This window comes from Miscanthus floridulus, chromosome 13 (assembly GCF_019320115.1).
Source record: "Miscanthus floridulus cultivar M001 chromosome 13, ASM1932011v1, whole genome shotgun sequence".
NCBI classification, from domain to species: domain Eukaryota; kingdom Viridiplantae; phylum Streptophyta; class Magnoliopsida; order Poales; family Poaceae; genus Miscanthus; species Miscanthus floridulus.
In genome coordinates this window covers 80,834,062-80,848,503 of record NC_089592.1, presented here as the reverse complement: position 1 = coordinate 80,848,503, position 14,442 = coordinate 80,834,062, and the positions used below count along the sequence as shown (strand labels likewise).

Below are 14,442 nucleotides of genomic sequence, written 5' to 3'. Positions count from 1 at the left end.
CGACCCTGGCCTCTCGGCCGACCCCTGCGCCTCCGCGGTGGCTCCTTAGCTGCAGGAGCCTCCTCAGCTGGAGCGGACGCCGAGCTCCGATAAAACGACCCGACGGACCTCATACCGCCCACCATCTTTTGTCAATCACCTGCAATTAAAAAGAGTAAACCAATAAGCACATATAAACAGGACAACCTAAAAAAGAAATGCAAAATAAACGAAACATAATTAGAAAATGATAGTATTACTTGTATTAGAAATAGGCATCATGATCGGGATCAGCCGGATCATAACTCTCATCATCACTATCACACATGTCGAAATAATCAACACTATCCGAAGGACCAATGTTGTCATCATCGGCATTGCCTATACGCACTCGCTCAAGTAATTCTAAGTCTTGCACATTTTCCACCTCATCTCCATTGTCCTCTTCATCAACCCTTTCATTATCTACTTCCATTTCGATCGCACCGGTTAAGTCTATCTCAAAACTCCCTTCTAGCCCCTCCTCTTGATAGAACTCCCCGTCATATGTGTTTGGGTCTAAGTTGTAATCTTGATCATTTGGGAGAGGTAGTCTACCATGTGGCGATGTCTTCTACACAATATACCAACCCTTAAGACGGTCGTCGTTTGGGCACGCGTATGGCAGATAATAAACTTGCGTCGCCTGTTGAGCAACAACATAGACATCTTTCCCTGGATAGACGGAATCCTGACGAATTTTGACCAGCCCAAGATTAGGGGTCCGTCTCGTTACTGCAGGATCAAACCAATGACATTTGAATATGACAGGCTTAAGGGGTTTGGAACCACGAAATTTGACTTCGTAGATTTCTTCGATTCTCCCATAATAATCGGCCCCATCAGTGCCGGGCGTAAGAACTCCGGTATTTGTGGTTCTTCGATTGGGCCGACTTTCCTCATGTGCTGTCGTGTGAAAGCGATATCCATTCACGTCATAAGCGGCAAATGACCTGACCCTATACAGAAAGCCACTGGACACCTATGCTAACTCGGGATCCATAGACTCATCGGTTTGGCCCTGCAAGCTCAAGCATGATATATCGTTAAACTAAGTGCGAGCAACTTGTAATGTCAAACTAAGTACGAGCAAAGTTGGACAATACCTTCTGTGCGAACCAAGAAATGAAATCGGGCATTCTATTTCCCACACCCTGTTTAAGAAGGGTATCACATTCCTGCGGGGTAGGTTCCCTTGATAGATGCCAGTAGTGATCAAGAAATTCCCTATAACAATGAGAAATAAGAGAGTTGGATACCGAATAGTGACAGCATATTTAACAAGTTCGTTGTGAACTTACTGCATGTACGGCTCCACTTCGGGAAGGTTGGTCAACACATAGTGCATGATAGTGCGCCACTCTTCATGTCTCAATGTCTTGGGTTTCCAATCACTTGCACTTCCAAGCTACCCTCGGAAAAGGCTGAGGTTCGATTCATTTTCGCCCGCATTGTAGCGAGGGGGTGGATTATGCACGCTGGGAAGGTTGTCACTATAGTAACTTGTTGTGAAGTTTGACACCTCCTCCAGAATATATGCCTCTGCAACGGAAGCCTCAATTTTGCCTTTATTCTTACATTTACTTCGAACAACCTTTAGACATCTCTCGATTGGATAGCACCAACGGCCCTGCACGGGCCCCCCCATTCATGCCTCATACGGGAGGTGCAAGATCAAATGCTGCATCAGAACAAAGAAGCCGGGTGGAAATATCTTCTCCAATTTACAGAGAAGCACCGGTGCCATTCTTTCCAAGTCCTCAACCACTTTTCGAGACAACTCCTTGGCACAAAGCTAGCGGAAGAAATAGCTCAACTCTGCCAACACTAGCCAGACATGCTCAGGGACATAGCCACGAACCATCGCCAGAAGAAGCCGCTCAATCCATATGTGGAAGTCATGGCTCTTCATCCCTTTGACTCGCAGAGTAGATACGTTCACTCCCCTCCTCAGATTCGCTGCATACCCATCAGGGAACATCAACGTTTGCATCCATTTAAGAACTTGCCTCCTTTGGGGCCTGGTCAAGACGAAATCGGCCTTAGGCTTGCTCCATGTCTTGCCGCCTCTAGGAGGCTTCATTTCTTGCTTTGGTCTATCACATAACGTTGCTAGGTCCACTCTAGCCTTAATGTTGTCCTTTGACTTTTCAGTGTCCATGAGTGTTCCCCAAAGTGCCTCGGCCACATTCTTTTCAGTGTGCATCACATCAATGTTATGCGGAAGAAGGAGGTCATCATAATAGGGGAGCCTCTCCAAGCCCGACTTATGAGTCCACATATGTTGACGACCATATCCCACAAAACCATCGCCTTGTGGGTTGATGACGAGAGCATCTATCTGAGCACGAACCTCGGCACCAGTCATGATCTGCGGTGCGGGGTCTGTCACTACCACACCTTTCATAAAGTTCTTGATGTCTCGTCTGAATGCATGCTCAACAGGGAGGAACTGTTGATGCTTGTCGAACGAAGAATACTTGCCACCCTTCTTCAACCAAATGAACTCCACAACTGTCTTGCATAATGGGCATGGGAACCTCCCGTGAACACACCAGGTGCAGAATATCCCATACGCCAAGAAGTCGTGCAGGGAGTAGTGGTACCAGACATGCATTCTGAAGTTCCTCTTCGTAGCTCGGTCATATGTCAACACCCCTTCCTCCCAAGCACGGACCAGCTCATCAATCAGAGGCTCCATGAACACACCCATCTTACTCCCTGGGTGTCCAGGAATTATCAATGACAAGAATATATTCTGTCGTCGAAACATGACACCGGGGGGGGGGGAGATTGAGGGGGATAACGAAGATTGGCCAACAAGTGTATGGGGCAGCCATCAGTCCATAAGGATTGAACCCATCTGTTGCTAGCGCAACACGTACATTACGAGCCTCAAGAGCTTTCTCACGATGAATCCCATCAAAGTGGGTCCATGCTTCACCATCAGATGGATGTACCATCTTCTCAGGACTGTATCGAGTGCCATTTTTGTGCCACGTCATCTGTTTCACGGTTTCCTCAGTCATGTATAGCCGTTGGATCCTCAGTAAGAATGGAAGGTACCGTAGGATCTTCACGGGGATCTCAAGCTGCCTCTTCTGACCATCACCAGACTCTACCTCCAGGTACCTAGAGGATTGACACTTTGGACAATACTTTGCTTTCTCGTGTCCTTTCCTAAATAGGACGCACCCCTTCGGACAAGCATGTATCTGCTCATATGGCATCTTGAGTGCACGAAGGAGTTTCTGCGACTCGTACATGCTCTTTGGCATAATGTGAGCTTCTGGAAGCAAGGTGCCAATAACTGCCAACGTAGCATCGTAACAATCTTGACTCATGCTAAACTGAGCCTTTAAGGCCATTACCCGTCCAATGGCATCCAGTTGAGAAACCTTTGTGTGGCCGTGAAGGGGTTTCAGTGCCGAAGACAACATGTCATAATACGCTTTTGCGGTTGCCTCTGGCTCCTCCTCCCCACCTTCTTCACCTACGTGTGCTTCGTGAAAGTCATTTAGCCAGTCACCTACCCCGGCAACAGCATCGAAATCTTCAACGCGTGCTCTCACGACCTCCTCTCTCATCCGATCGGCTTCACCGTGGTAGATCCACCGAGTATAATCTGTTGTGAATCCATTCTTGCAAAGATGAGTAGACATGACATCCTTTGGTTGCCGACGCCTGTTTGCACATCTACTGCACGGACACCAAATGGCTGACGCTCCTGGAACTAGGGCAAATGCTCTATCTATGAAAGCCTCCGTCTTCTCAATCCATTCATCGGTCAAAGCACGCTGACTTGGGCGGCCCGTGTACATCCACTCACGGTCATCCATCCTCTGACATATATATACTAACGAGACATTAAGAATAAATTGCATGTACACGATGTTCCTACCATCTAATAGGTCAGGATAGGTCCTAATCCCACCCGATGATGCGTAGCTGGGGTTAGTCTCCATGGTCTACTCCGATCCGAGACAGAATTTCGGCAGCACCTCCCCGTTGTTCTCCAAATACACGTCCCGGTAGGGAGATTGTGTATCCGGAGAACAACAGGGAGATGCTGCCGAAACTCTGCCTCGGAACAGAGTAGACCACGGAGACTAACCCCATCTACGCATCCTAGGGCTGTCCAAAAAATGTGGACAATTCGAAACAGATACGGTTATCGACATGCAAAGAGCTGCATATTTCCAACCGTATCTCTTTCGAACGGGAGACGTCTAACCGGGTTACGTGCTCTACAAACATGCATGATACAGAAAAGAGGGGTGTTTTATGCCTCACCTCGCTGTCCCGCAAACAGGAGAAGCCTCAACCGCTACAAGGTCCACGGAACACCAACAAACAGCCAGAAGCCTCAGTCCTCCCTAAAAGAATAAGTCATTTCACACGAGTAAGTAATTACCTTTATATCACCATAAGATAATGGATACATGAGGCAGCAAATTGGCAATCAACACATAGGCAGCAAGTTCCCAGCAGCTGGCTAAGATTGACAGAAAGGGCGCAGCACAAAAAAAATCCAAACATAACAGAAAGCAATCAAACCAATATGAAGTGGGCAAGTCTAAACAAAGTTGTTTAACTGGCCACATTCATACATGGTTAGAAAGAAGAGAACTCGGAATTTTGCTGTAGGAAAAAGCTGTAACGTATGTAGGTGAATGTTAGCTAGTTATTAAGCTACAGATCGTAACAAGACCCATCCAAAATCTGTGATGTCTGAATTTCCTATGGAAAAAAACTGAACATATGCATGGGTGTTAGCTTAAAGGTTATTTTAGAAAATATAAACCGCAACCAAAAATCTGTGATGGTTCTGAGATGTGTGAGGGAGTATGATGGATAAACATTACTCGTAGCTAGACAACATGTACATGTGATTTTACTTGGGCCAACACATCGCGTTCAGGCAACAATCCAAGTATAACCAACTCAGGTTGGATGTAGAGTACTGTATAACTCAACTGGAACAGATCCGTGAGCAATTGCAACTATAACCGTGAGCAAATGAGTAAACAGACGCTTACATCGAGCAACTTCCCCTCGATGAATCACTAGCTAGTCGTCAGACGCGTCCCCGACCACCCCGCAGGCCGGAGTACATCAAAGTCCAACAGTACAACTTACGCAAGACAAGGATGTACATGTCCCCATTATTGCGATACATTTTCTTTATTTATAAACCATTATGTTATGTATACCACAAAAGATTGATATTAACTTATCTGCAATTCACGCTATTGGACGGAAACAACTGTCTACACGAACTAACTTCTGCTATATATATTGGTCATACATACTAATATGCAGGTTGGTTGTTCAGCAGCTCTACAGTAAACTAAAACTGAGAGCTCCTACACAATCAACAGACCAAGATATTATCCCATGAATTATCTTTTTTCCTTAGTGTTCTATGGAATAAACATCCCCAGAGTCTGAGGGGTTTAAAGCAGTTTACAGTTCAGCATTATAGTCACTACATGTTCTTCACCCAACAAAAGTTCATATTTATCTCTCCCAGAAAGCAAATAAAGGATCATAGCTCCTCAGCTGAGCACTACAACTGACTCTAGCCACGGCAATGCAGTAGACACAGTTCAACCCATCACCAGCAGCTTGGAGCTACCAGTGCTCTTCTTTATATAGCTTAATAGCTAAAGATGCATCTCTACCATTCCTCCAGCCAATCTTCAGTGGGTGGTCCTATGAGATGATTTACTTCTGCTGAGATGATCTGCGCTCACATGCATATGTACATATAGTTGCCCATAAACAGGCTACATACTAGGGCATCAGTATATATCTCGAGTCTAGGGGACTGCACAACACCAATGGGAAAGGATGCCAGCCTCCTGCACACCCATGACTAGATAGCTCCCTACCCATATACCATTCCGACATGATATGCTGCTGTGTCTGTGTTTCTAGTATTGTTGGAAAGGCATATCTGCAATAGTCATCTTTAATAAAACATAAAAGTCCCTTGCAGCACATACCGCATGCAAATTAGTTAGTAAAACACAATAATACTCAAACTAATTCAAATGTTGTGGTAAACTGATTGTTCCACAATCTATCTCATATTCTCATCAAAAAGATGGATCTGGACATGAAAGTATGATTCATACGAGGTAAATAAAGTGAAAGATAGATGTTTTTTTTGTTCTTCCACATTTACCCTTCACTAAAATTCTGTTTTCCCTGGAAGCCACATTACCAGCTCTTCCGGAAAAAACAGAGAACACAAATGAATCAACGATCATGTTTTTCCTTAATGAAAAGGGAAGGATAGCGGACAGCTACTATAATATGTCCAGTACTGCAACGACTTTAGTGACTAGTTTGGCAGCCCCTGCACTGCCAAAGCTGGCTGGAACCTTTTGCAGACAAGACAATCAGCAATGCAATGCAATGATATGGGTGCAGCTGACTGAAGTGGTATTTTTCATTGTTATCAACTGTAATTGATTTTGAAAAAGACCTATGAACATACAGAAAGCTAAATGTACAGAACTACAGAGCTACAAATCCGTAAGAATAAATTTATTGGGGAACGGGAAACATTATGGCAAAAATTCAGATCATGTGGCAACAACCTTTTATGTGGTCTGTGGGTAATAGAGGCAGTTCTAGGTGCAACTGACTCTTGGATTTTAAATATCATATTGAATTTTGTCTGGCATTAAACACAAAGTACAAAAGCAAAAAGAGCTAAGTGTGCTAATGTCTAGCACACGCCACCACGGGAGATAGGGAGCTTTTTTTTATCTATTTTTATTTTTTTTACGGCTGTGCATCTCACTCTCGGAGAAGATCTTTTCACTGCATATTGTCCGTCCATGCCCAAGCACACACAAAAGCAAATCTGAGCAGCAACGCACAAGATTAGCGTGACATCCTTTGCTCTATTAACATGTAAATAAGTAGTCAGGGATGCTACTACATATAAACAGTCAGGGTTGCTATCACTAATATTTTTTATAAACAGCCAGAGTACAGATACAAACATTATTTACTGAAGAAAAGATCGAGCAACCAATGGTCCATAGAATTGAAAAACAGGTAAAATTCAGATCTATTGCAGAATACTGATACACAGTTGTAAGTCATAAGCCTGAAGGAGCCTATAACTGAATCTATCACGCAACAAACGAAGACAAATAGCAGCAGCAAGGCAAGGCAACATGAAGAAGTCTAGCTATTTCCTTCCCAACTTTGGGATCCTGACAACCTAGCAAGCGATAGATAATATATGAACGAAGGGGATACACCAATCCAGGGGGCCAGGGCGAGAAACATGGGTAACATTGGATGGGGGAAGCGATAGATACAATGGGGCTTACCGGAGAATGGGGGAAGCGGTGGGATCCTGCGGTGGGCTCCTGCGGCGACGGCGAAGTCTCCGCCGATTCTCTCCACAACCCTAGGGCGGTTTCGTGGGCGTGCTCGCGCTCGCGCTCGGTTTCACGGCGGGGACAGGGGCGTGGGCCAGCCGGTGGCTGTGGCAGATCGGCCGGGCGGGGGGGAGGTCGATGGCGGAGGCGGGCGGGGTGGGGAGGGAGGGGGCCGCGGAGTGGGGAGGGTGTGACGACGGCGGCGCGAGGGGATCAGTCGTCTCCGGCGGCCTTCTCCGACGAGCACCCGGGTAGGGGCGGGGACGGGCGGAGTGGGCGCGGCGGCGGGCGCTGCTACGGTGGGCGGGGGAGGCGCGGCTGGAGGCGCGGCACCGGGGGAGGAGGAGATAATTGAATGGGGAGAGGAGGGAGGAGGGAGGCGTGGCCAGGCCTATTTGCGCTCTTGGGCCCTGTTTGCCGAGTGCCGGCCCGATGGGGCACTCGGCAACATTTTTCTTTTTTTCTTTTTTTTTTTTTGCTGCAAACCTTTCATACTTACAGCTTTTAAAAAAACATTTTTTAAACCTTTGCCGAGTGCCCCACCTTCTGGCACTCGGCAAAGGTACTCGTTATTTCATGTGCTTTCTTACTTTGTTTAGTTCCAAAACTCAATTTTTCCTAGATGAAGTTCCAAAAATCCTTGTTAAACTCACTTAGAAATTTATGTTCGATGCTTTTATAAATTATTGGGCAACATTTCATGTAATTGTTGTTCAAATCCAATTTATCGTAAATAAAATTCAATAATTGCGGTAAAAAATTAAAATTTGTCAAACGGATCCGAAAAATTGCCAAAATTTTACAGGAAACGATCTTTGTTCTCTAATCCATATAGAAAAAATTTTGAAGTGAAACTCCAAATCAAAATTCAAATTGTCTCCAAATCATACAGGATACTTCTCAAATCTCAGAAACTTCTCTGGAGATGCTCCGATTTGTAAGTAGCGTACGTGTTAACTGTGCCGAAACATTCTCAATTTTTTTACCATAGCCTCTACGTATGATATCGTGACAACTCGATGAATTTAATGTTTTTCAGACTTCGTTTGCTTTTTATAGAATTTTATGACGTTTCCGCCACACGTTTGTGGTCATGTTTCGCGAACACGATGTTCGAAATTTCTGGTCTGGCCCCGGATACGGTCTCACATCAGACTCAGTGACAAGAATATCATTTTTTTATTCACTTTTTTCGGATATTCGAAGCACTTGCAGTTCAAATCCAAAAAATTACCGAAAATTCATTTAACTAAAATAAATTGATGAAATATAGTAAAATCACTCAGAAATGTACAAAACTTCAACACGGAGCAACAGGTATTGTAATACAACAGTACAAAAAGTTTGGGTGGCAAAATAAAAAAAAATGGTTTGCCGAGTGTCAGATGGTGACACTCGGCATACAACATGATTTGCCGAGTGTCTCAAGGTGACACTCAGCATATAGGTGGGTTTGCCGTGTGTTAACATGTGACACTCGGCAAAATGCTAACGGAGGTCGATGGTGTTACCTGGACATGAAGTTGTCGTGTGTCCATTGTTTGCCGAGTGCAGGCACTCGGCGTATACAATTATGCCGTGAGTTTTGTGTTTGCCGAGTGTCGTCTTCGGGACACTCGGCAAACATGTTATTTGCCGAGTGCCCGAAATCGTGCCCACGGCAAAGCTGGGGACACTCGGCAACTTAGGCGTTTTCGGTAGTGTCTTGTTCCCTCTGTTCCGCGACCGGCGGAGCTGGACCACCGACGACGGGCGTCTCAGCGAGGTGGGAGAGGAGGAGGCAAGGGGGAAGAAGAGAGGCCCAGCTGGACCTCGTGCTGGTGATGCTCTGCTGCAGCTGCTGAAACAGCTATGGGCGTTGCTGCGCAATGGCTTGAGATGCAGAGCCATGCTGCAGCTGCAGGGTGTTTATATAATACGCGGCGAGACGCGAACTCAAAGGATCGAAGGGCGAAGCTTTGGGCTTGCGTGTGTGCTTCTTCTAGCTTAGTGCTCTTTAATGGCGTGTGGGTGCCAGCCATATATGCATGTGAGAGCTGGAAGGGGAGGACGGGGGCAGCTTCTTCGCTCACGGCGGAGACGAGGGGGTCGTCGGATCTGACCTAGATTTTGTTTGAAAGCTGTGCTGTGGATATCGCTGATGAGAGCGTCGTTTTGCCTTAAGATTGTAGGAAAAGTTGTGGCACGGATATAGATCATTTATTAGGTGCCCAATACTAATACAGGGTTTGCTTGTTGGTCTGATGAGTCTGACTTTGAGAATCAATCCATTCAACATGTGTGAAAAGTTTAGTCTGTCAAGGTTTGATAAACTTAGTTTACAGTAGAACGGTACACCCTCAGATTGAACCATTGATGTAAGGCAAGGCGTGTTTTATACCTAGATAAAAGTCAAAATGCACTATATGTTTAACCAAGAATTAGTCAAATGTATTGTTGTGAAAATTGAAGTCCTCCTCATGATCGGGTGGGCATTGAGGAGTCAGGAGAGTATATAATTGCTCATCTAGTATGTATTTTTGCAACTATATATCTCTACTGAAGTTGCTTTAAGAGGATATTGATAGCATAAGAAAAGTTAATAATTCAAAAGTATTTTATTTAATATACTTTTTGTTGTAGAACAATATATAACTATACCTCATGCATACTATAAATCTTTGATCAGATATACATGCCTTGACGTGTGAAGCTAGTACAAAAATACTGATGATATAACTCACTGCACCTCGAAACTATGGAGAATTGTGTTTTTCTAGTTTTCTTGTGTTCTTTTCTACTGTCTCGCTCCTTGTAAATTATAGGCCACTTTAGTTTTTTTGTCCCGAGTCATACTTGTTTCATTTTGAAAAGAAAATATAAATAAACTTATGGATGATAATATATTCTTTTCTAAACTCTTGTTGATCAAAAGTATATTCTTCCTAATGTGTTCTAGGGCAAATCCATTCCTATATCCTTATTTAAAAAAATTAGAGGACCCAAAATGGTGCAACACCCGGGTTAGTGTCATACTGGACAGCCCTACCACTAATGTCATTATATATATATATATATATATATATATATATATATATATATATATATATATATATATATATATATATATATACACACACACTATACCCTGTAGCTGGCTACAAAATAACTTATTCTGTAGCCACTTTGAGTTACGATAATTACTGTATTAATTTACGAGATTATAGTAACTCCTTACTAAGTGGTTTACTATAACGTTATGGTAAATATCCCCATGTGTTATAGTAACCCAACTATCATAAATATGTATTGATATTATCGTAAATTAGTATATAAAATTATCGTAAATGGAGGTAGCTACAGAATAACTTATTTTGTAGCTGGCTACAGGGTAAATATACTATTCAGTAGCCAGCTACAAAATAAGTTATTCTGTAGCTACCTCCATTTACGATAATTTTATATACTAATTTATGATAGTTGGGTTACTATAACACATGGGGATGTTTACCATAACGTTATAGTAAACCGCTTAGTAAGGAGTTACTATAATCTCGTAAATTAACATAGTAATTATCGTAACTTAAAATGGCTACAGAATAAGTTATTTTGTAGCCAGCTATAGGGTAGTAGTTATATATATATATAGAGAGAGAGAGAGAGTATATTCAGTAGTCAGCTGCAAAATAAATTATTCTGTAGCCACCTCCATTTACGATAATTTTATATACTAATTATACTTGACATGACATTTTCTCAAGAACGGTGTCTAGTGCTACTAACTTGCAACCTACTCGACAATCGGATACCTCTTGACAAGTAATATAGTATACTACGTACTATTCTGCCGCGCAGCTCAGCCTAGCTCAAGTCGTACGTATACGTACGCGGTGTTATAATATATACAAGGCAGCGTATATATACAGTTCTACGTTACCACTAGCTAGTATATATACTTTATCTGATTTGATTTGAGTACTAACACTAGTATAATTCATCATCTTTCTTGGACACTGACGGGGTACGTACGTACGTATATACATGCAGGTGTATATAGCCTCAGTCAAATTAAAGTCGTATATATCCAACGCGGTCCGGTATGGTATACATACGTATGGTATGTTTATACTAGAACTCTACAAGCAAAGAAAGCATAATGCATTCTTCCATATCTATTAACGATGTGCTTCCAGAAAAATTATAGATCGAGACATCGAGTAGTGTGTATATAAAGAATGTGGCGTCCGATGGATCCATCCGGCACGCCGTGCACACAATCGGCTAGACCGGTTAATTGCACGTACGTAGCAACCGAGTCCCGCACGGTTGCAACCGTGTGGCACAAACCGATGCGAGAAAAGGGTTGCAACCGAGTCGAGAATTCTGATCGGTTGCCACAACTGAGTCACCTACGCATGGTTAGAATCTAGTTGTGTGTAGAACCGGTCCTCCGAGGTTGCAACTAGCAGGTCTCTGATTGTGACTATTTTTTTATCAGGTACAACTTTGAACGCACACAACCCACACACTCTACACTCACATCACACACACGTGTTCGCGTCCGTACACACGTAAAGAAGATATTGGAAGACTCTACAGCCTCCGATGCGCGGAAAACACGCAGTACCATAGAACGCGCAAAATTCTAAAAAAAGGTGCGAACACCTGGGTAGCGTTCCACTGGATTGTCCTACCACTGGACCACATGTTCATTCGTCTATGATTGTGACTACTGACTAGGGTATGATGATTGGGACAAGGCCACGACTAGTTGCAACTAAGAACCATGAAATCTAGATGTAGTTGCGCGCGGCTGATTACAATTACAACTTATACAACCTAACCAGTCTGGTTGTGACAAGCCTAGTTACGGGTGCGGTTCTAAGGGACTATTTGGAGATTAAAGAAGGCGATGATCTGTTGGCCACAAAAAGGGAGGTTAAAAGATTTGCCCACAAGTATGCATCAACTGCATAAGTATTACAAGATCTGTACTACGTACAAAAGCGGGTCAAGGCAGTTTCGGTGTTCTTGCCCCGGACATCATTTTTCATAAAGGCCAAAAAGATATTAGTTGGGTCAAATTTAAGGCCTTGTTTAATTTCAGCTATATCATAGGTGCGAGCTCAATGTTCAAATACGGAATATAGAGCTTGTAGACTATGTAAGTACTCTACCCGCACGACATTATCTCAACTATGTCTTCAACATTTAAACATGCATATCCCGTGCTTATGTAGGTTGGAGGCAAAACATTGCACATTCAAAGACCTGGATCATATAGCCTTCAGGACCTCGTCCAAGTAAACGAGAATACATGCAGAGGCATAAACTGTGACTTGGTCAATCTGATTCAACAATTGACCTGAACCTTCACTCAAATCAAACGTAAAGAGAACATACTCGTCCTAGCCTAAAACTACAAGTATGTGTTCTCGACCCTAACTCAATGCTTCTTATCTTTTTTAAAGGTTATTAATTAACTAGGACAGAATTGCATTGGACATTTGTGAGTGTAGGTTCCATTATATCCTCCTATATACCAAACTGGCATCATCACGTATGGAGGTGTGGTACTCCAAGAGAAGGACTAGATCAGATCAATGACCTACTCCACGTACTAAATTAGTTAGTGAAGCCAATAACATGTAATTTTCTAATGCCATATCACATCCTAATTTCACTGTCTTTCATACTTTATAATGGCACACGGAGTCAAGGAAAACATAGACGCAAACAGGAACAACCTTTTTCTTGGTTGATTATATGCAAATGCATACCCTAGAACAGTAGATGGCCAACAACGAATATGGGTTCTACGTGATGTGGGTAATGCACCAGTACCTCGGCGGAAGGAAATAGAATGGTGTGTATGCTTCCCATTTCATGTACATCGGTTAATTCAACAAAACACACTACTGTTTTGGCTAACACTCAGTGCATTTCGATATCATCTTGCAGCTAGCATTTGAAATCAGGGAATATATGAACAATACAAGCTAGTTCTCAGACAGAACGTGTCAATTTAACAGTGTCAAGTCCTATAGCTTTTGGTTTCCAGGTGGTAGCTTGTTACCAAGAAAAGTTGTTTTTCCTAGGGTTGTAAGTCTTAGCGGGCAATGGTTGCTTGCACCTCCATATAGCAGTAGTACCTATTTGCTCTCTCTCTCTCTCTCTCTCTCTCTCTCTCTCTCTCTCTCCTCTTATTGGTGTGTGTGGGCGGTGTTTTGTTTCAGCTCTCTCTTTTTCCTTCTAATAATAAATTGAGGCGGCATGGCTATTGCTGAGATTTAAAAAAAACACAAGTGTTTAGTTTTTTAAGAATCATTAATAAGAAATGGCTTCATACTTCGAGTAGCGATAGAAGCACGAGCCACCCCCCACTCATGCCTCCATTTGCCACCCAAGAAACCCCTGCTCGTGGCTCCCTCGTCCACTCAGTCGTGACCCAGCTGTGACCTCCTCCGTCGCTGCCCGAGCTGCTTCCACCCCCATCCCACAGCGGCCCACTCCTCCGTCGCCTAATCCATCCTGGCCTCGCCTCCCTCTGCTGTTCAATCATCACCTGACCATAGCCCCTCCTTCGTCATCTGAGCTCGCCACCGCGTCTAACCCCGCCATCACGGTGAGGCCTAGGTCACCATGGAAATGCCTTCTTCTCTCTCCCTCTCTTGTCTCGTGAAATGTCTTCCTAGCACAAGAAACTATGGGATACGAGAGAGGGGTGCATCTCTGGTATTTTGGGAGTGAGGAATAATTTTGAGCAGGTAGTAAAAAAACTAGGTAGATGTTGGAACCTTCTCGATTAACTATGTAGCATTTTTTTGGTATTACTGTATTAGAGATGCGATAAGTAATCTGCTAGAGATGCTCTAACCTTTAAACCTAGGGCATGTTTGATTGGTGACCACAACTTGCCACGCTACAGGTTTGGCATCCATCGTTTTCAGACAATTGTTTACCACAACTATGGTGTGCTACACTCTTCTTAACACCCTGCCCCACACGTCATTAACTTATTTTCTTGTCAAGCTTTGCC

At 43.6% G+C, this 14,442-nt stretch overlaps 1 pseudogene; it reads right to left on the bottom strand.

Annotated features, from left to right (window-relative positions):
• Positions 1-9,314, bottom strand: part of LOC136498994 (probable lipoxygenase 8, chloroplastic) — a 49,706-nt pseudogene extending 40,392 nt beyond the window's left edge.
• Between the last annotated feature and the right edge of the window lie 5,128 nt (positions 9,315-14,442).